At 30.8% G+C, this 10,340-nt stretch overlaps 1 protein-coding gene across 1 annotated transcript in view; it reads left to right on the top strand.

Moving 5' to 3' along the window:
• The first annotated feature begins 3,081 nt into the window (after window positions 1-3,081).
• LOC108907292 overlaps window positions 3,082-10,340 on the top strand; it is a 120,734-nt gene continuing 113,475 nt past the window's right edge. The window contains exon 1 of the mRNA XM_023453993.1: window positions 3,082-3,165. The gene's annotated coding sequence lies outside the window, so the exon portion shown is untranslated. The remainder of the gene's footprint in view (window positions 3,166-10,340) is intronic.

The following is a 10,340-nucleotide window of genomic DNA, read 5'->3' as shown; positions in this document are numbered from 1 at the left end:
GGGAATGAGATGGACGCGGTAAATGTTTTATTTAAAATCCGAGAATCAAAAGCAAAGAGCAAAATTCTTGAGACTGATCAAGCAATCATTTGCGCTTTATTACACAGTATTTATAAATTAGAAGTGTACAGTGTTAATAACTTTTTCAATAATGAAGGAATCATTCTAATTTCGAGAAAATTTGTCATCTTTACGCTGTTGTAACATGGCGCAGGTATGCATAAACTTGATGCGTTTCCTCTTTGTTAGACAGTCATTTGGGAATCCATCGAGCGTTCTCTTTGCTGAAGTGTAGCTTGCCATGAATGATGGTTCCGACAGATTAAACACTCAGTGAACTTTGTCAAAAGTTATTTTGAATTGTTGTTTGCCGAGTATAAACGGTTAACACGTTCAGTGATGGCTTCCATCATAGTAAAAGAGAATCATCAACCACCTGGCGTTATTTTTCATTATCTCTTTAAAGTTCCTTTTTCCCATACTGTCGATTTGTAATGTAGGACATGACTCATTCATTTATAGTTCCTCGTATACCTAAACAATTCAAATTTTGAGAGAGAAACGCCGGATCCAATGTATCAAAAGTTCGCAGTAAATCAAAGAACACACCGACCACTGTTTCTCACCACTGTTTTGAGAAAAATTCGATTAATTGCAAATATAAATTGCCTTTTTTAAATATAGGAGTGGTTTCTGCTAATTTTAATCGATTTGGAAAATTTCCAGTAACAACGGATTTATTTATTATATCTCTAATATTAGTCCAGTCGGCAGAGGCCGAAAAGTTACTGTTGGTGACATTTTCTTGATAACTCGGAAATAACTACACAGGAATACTTTAAATGATGAGTACAATAACAGGCTAATTTGCTGACAAAGTATTTTATCAGGAAAAAAAGTTATTAACAATTTAATCGTGAAAATTTTTTTTAGTAGTTTTCTTTAAATAACTCAGCGGGATGACTTTGTACGAAAAAATGCTTAGGACATGATTTTGTTCGTACTAAAAATAGCTACAAAATGGCGGTGGTCCGATTACGAAATTTGCAATAACAAAGCCGTGAGATTGAAAAAACGGTATAAAACGTCAATTTTTTTAAAGTTGCTGTAAAAATGTAAATTATAAACAAAAAGTGATAAAACTTTGGAAAACTTTAGTTCAATATATATACAAGAATGATGCTAAAGTCGAAAATCAGGAGAGCAAAACTTTTTGTTCTCCTGATTTTCGGTTTTAGCGTCATTATTGTATATATATTGAATTATAGTTTTCGAAAGTTTTATCACTTTTGGTTTATAATTGACATTTTTACATCAACTTAAAAAAATTAACGTTTTATACCGTTTTTTCAATCTCACGGCTTTGTTATTGCAAATTTCGTAATCGGACCACCGCCATTTTGTAGCTGTTTTTAGTACGAACAAAATCATGTCCTAAGCATTTTTTCGTACAAAGTCATCCCGCTGAGTTATTTAAAGAAAACTACTAAAAAAAAACTTTTCACGATTAAATTGTTAATAACTTTTTTCCTGATAAAATACTTTGTCAGCAAATTAGCCTGTTATTGTACTCATCATTTAAAGAAGGCCTGTGTAGTTATTTCCGGGTTATCAAGGTTTGACACAGGCCGAACCTCTAACTACTGGACTATATACACACAACTCTATTTTACATTCCTTAATTAGGCGTATAAGTACTTCGTCTATTCCTATAAGAATTTTATCTTTGAGAATAGGCATATTTTGCATATCTAGACTTCTGGTATCGAGGAACATTGCCTTATTTCATAGGATTTTTAGGGAAAAGTATTTTGAATATATATTTTCTAATATAATGCAAGTACTGTCCGTTTCTAACAATTAGGGTTTACCTATATAAAATTTGAGCAAATAGAATTTTGGGTGGTAAAGAAAGTGTTGATATTGTTTAGTTTTTGCGAAATTTCTTATGAATCCTATTTTATAGAGGGTGTCCCATTTTAAATAACCTTTGCAATATCTCCTTAGGGAAATATTTTTAAGGAAAAATGAACAGTTCTGTGGGGGACATTCGATGGTGACCTTGACCCAAAGATCAACCGTAGAGGTCATTTGAAGGTCAAGTTGGATTTTTAGATGTGGTAGATATATTTCTGACACTGGATATGGATAGAGCGGAAAATTTTACATTCAGATACTTTATGTTCTGAATAAAATTTTGCGATATTTTTCGGGAAAGGACTTACGACGAAGTATTCTGGTTGAAAGTTATATGATGACCTTGACCATGGCCTAGAAATCAAGCTTGAAGATTCTTTGAAGGTCAAATCAAGTTACGAAGTAGGAGAACCCTGTTTGCAGCCCCATTAAGTTAAGGCAAGGTCATAGCGATCTTGCCTTGAGTGGCTGTGTCATAGCGATCTCGCCGATCTCTGGCCGGGTTATAACGAACTTGCCTGAACTGGCTGCGATCTTGCCTTAACTTAATGGAGCTGCAAACAGGGTTCTCTTATTTCGTAACTTGAGAACATTCAAGCTTAACTTCTTTGTCAAGGTCAAAATCACCATCGAATATCTCTCTCAGAACCCTACAACTTTTGTCTAAAAAGTTTTTCTTGAAAGTGCTTCCCTAAGATATTGTAATGGGTTATTTAAAAGAGGACACCTTCTATAAAATAATGAAAGTAGACGTTCCAATGGTTGAAATTCTTAATATGTAGTAGTTTTTTTACCACCAGATGCCATCGGTAATATTATATACAAAAATTATTAATTATTGATCTTTAAGATTAGTCTGAATTATTAATATCCAAAGGGTTTCAATTATACTGTCACTGTTGAGAACTAAACGACTAGATTATACTGTCACTGTTGAGAACTAAACGACTAGTAAAAATTAATCTTATTATTCCGTAAAATCATTTAAAACATTACATTCCGTGCTGCCTCCTACTACGTACTACGTGATATCAACTAACCGCATTTAAATGTCTGTAAACGCCAGCTTTTATCTATTATTTATGTTATATTAGAATATATTATCATTTGTACGTCCGCAGCATATCTTTATTTTTCTCATACATTACATTAAACATACACAAATAAGTAGTCTACTTGTTAGAGACAAAGTTATCGTAACAACTTACATTTAAGAATACACCATAAGTGCAACATAAAGTGCTTGAGGTAATGTAATAGTAATTTATTATTTAAAATTATTTTTTATTCTATTACGGTTTACAATGTAAAAATTATTGTAACTAACTTCGGTTGGACATTTTTTCACAAACAATTAACATGAATTATTGTGTTTACGGTCATAGTGATTAGAAAAGGGTGTAATGTAATAGTGAATAGTTTTATAGTTAATATGTGGTAGGTTTTTTAGCGGTAGATCATAGGCAAATAATAGACAATTGTTGTGCATAAACTCAAACAAGTGCAAAAGAAACAATTCCTAAACAAAATGGGACCAATTTAATTAATAACCTCGGACTACCACAACAAAATATATTATATATCTGCCGCAGAATTATTACCATCACAAAAACATACGGAATATCCAATTTATACGTATGAGAAAACATGTAGGTTCTTTTATGTATAGGTTGAAAACAGCAGCCCAGATTTCAGAGGTAAATTGAACGCTGTAGAGATAGGTGAAATAGTTTTTAAAGTTATTCCAGAATTAGACAACAAAGTTAGGAAAATATAATCAATTTACAGAAGCAGAGTGCGAATAATATCTTTTAAAAATCTCTTTCAGAATTTATAATTTAGGATTTTATATACCTACTTACCAAAATTTGCTATTTTTAGCCAGGGAGTAATTAGAATAGATGAGGAATATTTCAACGATTATCCCAATGAAAGGATCAAACGAGATGATTTACATTGCAAATTTGAAGTAGAAACCGTAAGAAAAATGAACAAAAGAAAATAATGAAAGTAAATTTAATCCTAAGAAAACAATCATTATTAGTTGCAAAGCACCGAAATATATTATAGTTAAACATGTTAAAGTGGTACAACCTTACGAACAAAAAGTAATGTTATGTAATAATTGTTATGTGTTCGGTCACGTGGCTACGTATTGTAAACGTGATGTTTCAAATGCACAAAAAATTACAGTCCCGAAGCATGCCCAAATTCAAACGTGAGTTTGAATGATTACCTTTGCAATGAAAGCACATGAGTGCTTTCAATGCAAAGGTAATCATTTCATAAATCACAATCAAAATCATCAAAAAGATTTTACTCTACAACTACTCTACCAATTGCATACAATGAAAAATGCGAAATAATAATAATTATCTCTTACTTTATGTCTTACTCCAAGATATATGCTCAACAATTCTGTATATTGTTTACCCCCCCCACAATAACCCAAATCAAAAAGAAACTGTATTAAATAAAAAAGTTCTGTATTGGGTTATGATTATATTGAATTCGATAAAACAAAGTAATTTAATATAGGAAAGATAAATATAATTAATGTAATTAAAATTCATATGAAAATAACTGATCAAGGATTCTCCTTAACATAAAACAAGTACATTTTCTCTAATTTGCATTATTTATCCTTTTATTTATCTATTTATTTATATATTTCCTTTGCTTTCTTTGATTACAAGATAATAGATGACCTAGTAATATGTCAATAGAATTGCAGATCAGCAATTATTGCAAATAAAGGAAATTTAAAAAATTATTCTCAACCAATATAGTCAATATTGCTTTTCTATATGCAATTTGGTTTCATCTAGATCACTAACATGGGAATGGTGATGTAAAAGTCGTCATTAAGCAAAATATAAAATATTGAGAAGTCCAGTTAACTACAAACAGTACATTTATGGACGTTGGTGTTACAACAGATCTAATTGAAAACAAAAAACTGATTCTACTCTTATATACACCTCAAACTAAAATTAGTTTCAATCAATGGGATGGATTCTTCCAATCTATTCCAATTTGCTATAGATACTAATATTTTAACATATATAAACGATGGTAACCCAACGTGCATAGGCTGTTGTTACCAAAGAGACATCGCTATTGATCTTACCCTATGCTCTTTTCAATACTTACAAGGAGTTTATTCAGATCACATACCGATCATTATTAGTTGTCAAATTTGTATTTTTCATCGTTATAAAAATAATAATCTCAATATAGGTAACAAATATCATGGATTACAAATATTATGATGCTATTGCTAAAAGAAGAGGCAATAAAAACAAACGAATAGGGAAAGTTCGTGACTTACTGCTTAAGTTTAAATAAAAGCCAATGACCAATTTAAAATTTTGACAACAACCTATTTGATATATTAATCGACCACCAAAAACTTATAAAAATTTTAGATTCTTCAGCAGTGGTTAGAACTATTTTTTAACAAGCTAATTCCGCCCTTTGTATCTAATCAAATCTCATGTTTAGATTGCATTGACTTTTCAAATACTTTGTTAAGGTTGTTTACATTCGCGTAATTAAATAGAGGAAGAAATCGGAACAGCAGTACAGTACCAGGCAAAGACCAAATACATTACGCAATGACATTTGACTTACCTCGTCATGTTAGAATTATTCTTGGACATATTCAGCGGAATCTATTCAGGAAAGACACTTATCTCTAAGGACTGTTTTGACTAAAGAGGCTTTACAAAAAAAAAGAGGCAACAACTCTATTTTTTCCAGATGATGCAGGTGCATCCGACAACGTAGTCTGCAATGAAATGAACCAGATTAGTCTTCAAATATCTTTAAAATGATTGGATTCTCCTACCAGTGTTTCAATACGTGTCTTTTTTTATTCGTGATTATTTAAACATTTTAAATATCGAAATACCGTAAAACAGATTTTCTGTATCATGTGTTAATTTGAGTCTAATGTCATTAGATATACTATCTTGGACGTCCCAAATAGCATTGATAATGATAACTTTTGCGCCCAAGTTTAACAATTGGATAAGGCCAAGGATTTAAGTGTGTTTTATTAATTTTAAGTTTTATTTTGTTAGCAAATAATAATAATTTATAATAACTGTATGTAATTATGTTCCAATGTACAGAATTTACTTTATGTTAAATTTATCTTACTTAGTGACGGGAATATATAGAGGATATTCTGAAAGTCCGTCAGGAAACTCCGGGAGGTGATTCTACGGATTAAAATAGTAACAGTGCGTAATGAAAATTTTTAGCTTTACAGTTTGTCAAAGTTCAATTTTTTAAATTTTTCTATTTAAATAACTTATTTAATTCAAGTTTGATTAGTCTCTCATTTAGCACACCTACTAAGTAGATGAAGCTCTATTGGATCAGTCAGAGAAAAGTTTCATTTTGCATCGCTAGAGAGCCCTTTACCTAGAACTCAAAAATTGTTTTTATAACTTTTTTCTCTTGCTAGATATCACAGAAATTTAAACATTACTGAAAAGAGAAACAATATCAGAAAAAATTATTTCATTACATAGGTACTGATATTATTTTAATGCATAGAATCACCTCCCGGAGTTTCCTGACGATCTTTCAGAACACCCTGTATACAGGGTGTTCGGAAAGGTTATGTCAAAAATGAAGGCGTATATAGGGGAGGTCAAAATAGATCTAGTATTTCATAAAAAAAAATTTCCCATCGGGCTTCGTTATGGAGTTATTCGCCTTCAAAAAAAGAAGTTTGAAAAACAAATGAAATTTGGGGAATTAAAGTAACTCATGGTAATGTTCATTTCCAAGCTTAAACTGATAATCAATATGCCTGGATTATACAGGGGCAGACGAAATTATCCATTTAAATTTATATACCTTTGACAGCATTGCCACATTTAGCATTTTTCTTTTATAGTTCGATTCCTCTCTCACTTTTCTAAAAAAAGTATACCGTACATCATTGAGTAAATCGAATAATTTTATTAACAACATACATTTATCCTGTATTTTTGTAAAAATCTTGTTTGGGTAACTATTTTAACCTCCACTGTATATCCCTTCATTTTTGACATGACCTTTCCGAACACCAATATATATAAAGTATACTTTGCGTAATTAAATTTTTACATATCGCACTTTGATTTAGTAATAAAATTGAAAATATATTTTCATGTTGCTTGTGCTTTCCAAGCAGAGAATATTATTAAGATGTTTAGCTTATATACATTGCGGGACCCCAATATATCAAACAATGTTGTGTTGGCAATGACAGGCACATTTTCAAAGACAACGGTCTAACGTCTAAATGGAAACATTTTTTAAGAAAATCGACCCGAGTACAGGGCGGGACTTTGACAAGTCATATTTCAGTAAATATAAAAACCCAGCTAAATAGAATAAGGGCGGGTATATGTCTATTTTTAGATACTTTTATTCAGTTATCAGTTTGTTCTGTTTAACCAATCAATTTTATTTAGGTTCAGTTTGTGACATTAGAAGGATTTAGAAATATGGACCTCTTTTTAATAATTATTTTATAAATGATTCAATATATTTCGGAAGTAATGGAACAGAGAGCACTGAGAATTTGGAACGTCATTATTTAACATAATTTTTATTTATTACTGAGGTAGTTTCTTTGATATTGATTTGAAAATTAATAAAAATTTTAACCTGCTTTTTGTATTCAAATATTTTCAATTAGTTTGTGAGAGTTTAGACGTAAGGAAACATGTTTTTCTGACTACCCAATCAAACGATCGGGTAATAATTCTAAAATTCCTAATTGTATTTTACTCTTTAAAATAATAAAACGGTAATATCTAATTTGTCTATTTTTAAATACCTTATTTTCGATTTAATCTAAAATATCTCGAATATTAGATGTAAAGAAGTTTGCTGTTAGAGATAAACCAACCGATCATGAACATAAAGTGAACAACTGAAATGAAAACCGGGGACTGAATCGAGTATAACTTTATTAAGCATATCCCGAACTCTATGTGTCCAATTAAATAAAATAGTAGATAAAACTAGAAACTATACATAGTCCAGTCGAATTAGATCATAAACTTTGAAAACTAAAAAAAAATAGTATTTTATTGCACTTTATGCCGGTATACAGGGTGAGTTATTAATAATGGTACACAGCTTAATGACATTGTTAACGTCAAAATATTGAGATTGAGCCAAACATGCCTTAATCAATTGTTGCTCCTTTTCGTTCTACAGGGTGTTAAAGTTGAAAAAATATTTTCGAATTTTTGCTATAGTTTAAGTACGTATGTACCGATTGTTTTGAAAATTTTTAATTTCACTTTTTTTTAGTGGCAAATACGAATATGCTAACAGTATTGGGGTCACGTCTAGGGGGCGCTAGTTGTACTGTCCTATAAATGTAAAAATATTTCTAACTTTTTATATTTTACAATTTTTAATTTTTCAACTAGAAATTATTGAACTACGTTCAATTCTAAATAAAAAAGGTATACTTGTTACAAATCGATAAACTCATCCGTTTTCGATATAGACATTTTAAGTTTTTGAGATTTGGCGGGAATTAAAAAATTATTTTTTCGAAAGTAGTAAGCAGTGACATAATAAATTGACAGTACATTATACCCGAGAAGTAAGAGAATATCTTAATAGAAATTTCCCGCACTGTTGGATTGGACGCGGTAGCGAAGTACCTTGGCCTGCACGTAGCCCAGATTTAAATACGCTGGATTTTTCTTTTGGGGCTATCTTAAATCTCTTGTTTACAAGGACATTATTAATAGTCAAGAATCAGTTCATATTATCAAACAACTTTAAGAACTTTATTTAACATCAGGCAAAATTTAAGTGCATTGAGAATCTTTTATGATTAATAATTTGTTAAGATATGCATAATAAAATTTTCAGTTACTGTATCTTAAGACCTGCTAATTTTCTAATTTAATTCCCGCCGAATTTCAAAAGCTCAAAATATCCGTATCTCAAAAACGGTTGAGTTTATCGATTTGTAACAAGTTTACCTTTTTCATTTATAATTGAATGTAGTGTAATAATTTCGGGTTAAAAAATTTAAAATTGTAAAATACATAAAATTAGACATATTTTTACATTGACAGGACAGTATAACCAGCGCCCCCTAGACGTGACCCTATTTGCATATTCGTTCGAAAATATTTTTTCAACTTTAACACCCTCTAGAACGAAAAGGAGCAACAATTGACTTTGGCATGTTTGCCTTAATCACTATATTTTGACGTTAACAATCTGCCACTAAGCTGTGTACCATTATTAATGACTCACCCTGTATAAAATGATAATATCAAAAAACTAACTCGAGAAGTGACGCTAAGTTGGCAAATTGTAAATATGTGGCAAAATTACGTGTTTTTTCACTTTTTTACTGATCACGAAAATCTAGACGACCTATCAGAAAATTAGTTATTTTATGTTGTAGGTAATTAAATTACTTACAATATAAGGTATGTATCTAAAGTCATCTTTGATCAATTTGTTAACTGTAAAATGAATAATCGAACGCGGAAATCATTTTCGATCAGCATCTATACCAAAGGCCGATTCCATTGACCTTTTTTATATAACGTATAAGAAAGGGTTAAACTTTTATTTTCGGAAAGTTTTACATTCATAGTTTATGTAATAAACGCGCTAGCAGCAGTAAATGTTAACGTTATGAACCGCCTGCGCAAGCGAGAAGGAGCGCTAGGCGCGGGCATGCGCGTGAACTCCGCTCCTGGCTGCGCTTGATATTTTTGACTAGACGTTTCAAATTTGGTTCGGTCTTTATATCTAGAAAACCGCCCGATTAATTTTGATGACTTTTTTAAAATTTTTCATTTTCGATACGTTTTCTTAGATCAATTAGAATCTATATCTAGGGTATTAACGTCTAAAATTAACGTTTAGTAATTAAACATTAAAAAAATTAATAAAATTAATTAACAAATACCTGGAGCAACAATTTTACGGTCAATCATATCGGCGTTTGCCACATATGTTGGTTTTTCGATTGACCGATTTTTTTATGAATTTCGACATTTATCTCACTCTTAACAAATTCGAGAAATATGACATTATAGTCTGTTTAGAAATGAAAGAGAGTAATAAAAGCTGATTATGTATGCAAATCGTAAATAAATGTAGTACTGGTGCTTATATTCAATATTTTTATATTATGTATTTTCCGTATAGATGAGGTCTACTTTTAACAAAACTTTGTGAGATCGGACTGTACTAAACTGTAGCAGGTAGCTAAAATTTAATCCCCGACAATCCGTCTTTGTCTATGCCGCTTCAATTTCTCGGTCCATTTCTCTTATAAGTAAACAATATAAAAACAGCATTTCAAAACATGAGGCTACTTTAAGCATCATAACCGGGTTAAGAGGGTTTTTAGTAATTCAAATAAAATT

Source organism: Anoplophora glabripennis, unplaced genomic scaffold (assembly GCF_000390285.2).
Source record: "Anoplophora glabripennis isolate ALB-LARVAE unplaced genomic scaffold, Agla_2.0 scaffold190, whole genome shotgun sequence".
Lineage (NCBI taxonomy): Eukaryota > Metazoa > Arthropoda > Insecta > Coleoptera > Cerambycidae > Anoplophora > Anoplophora glabripennis.
Note: the sequence above shows the minus strand (reverse complement) of the source record. Positions and strands in the feature narration are given on the sequence as shown.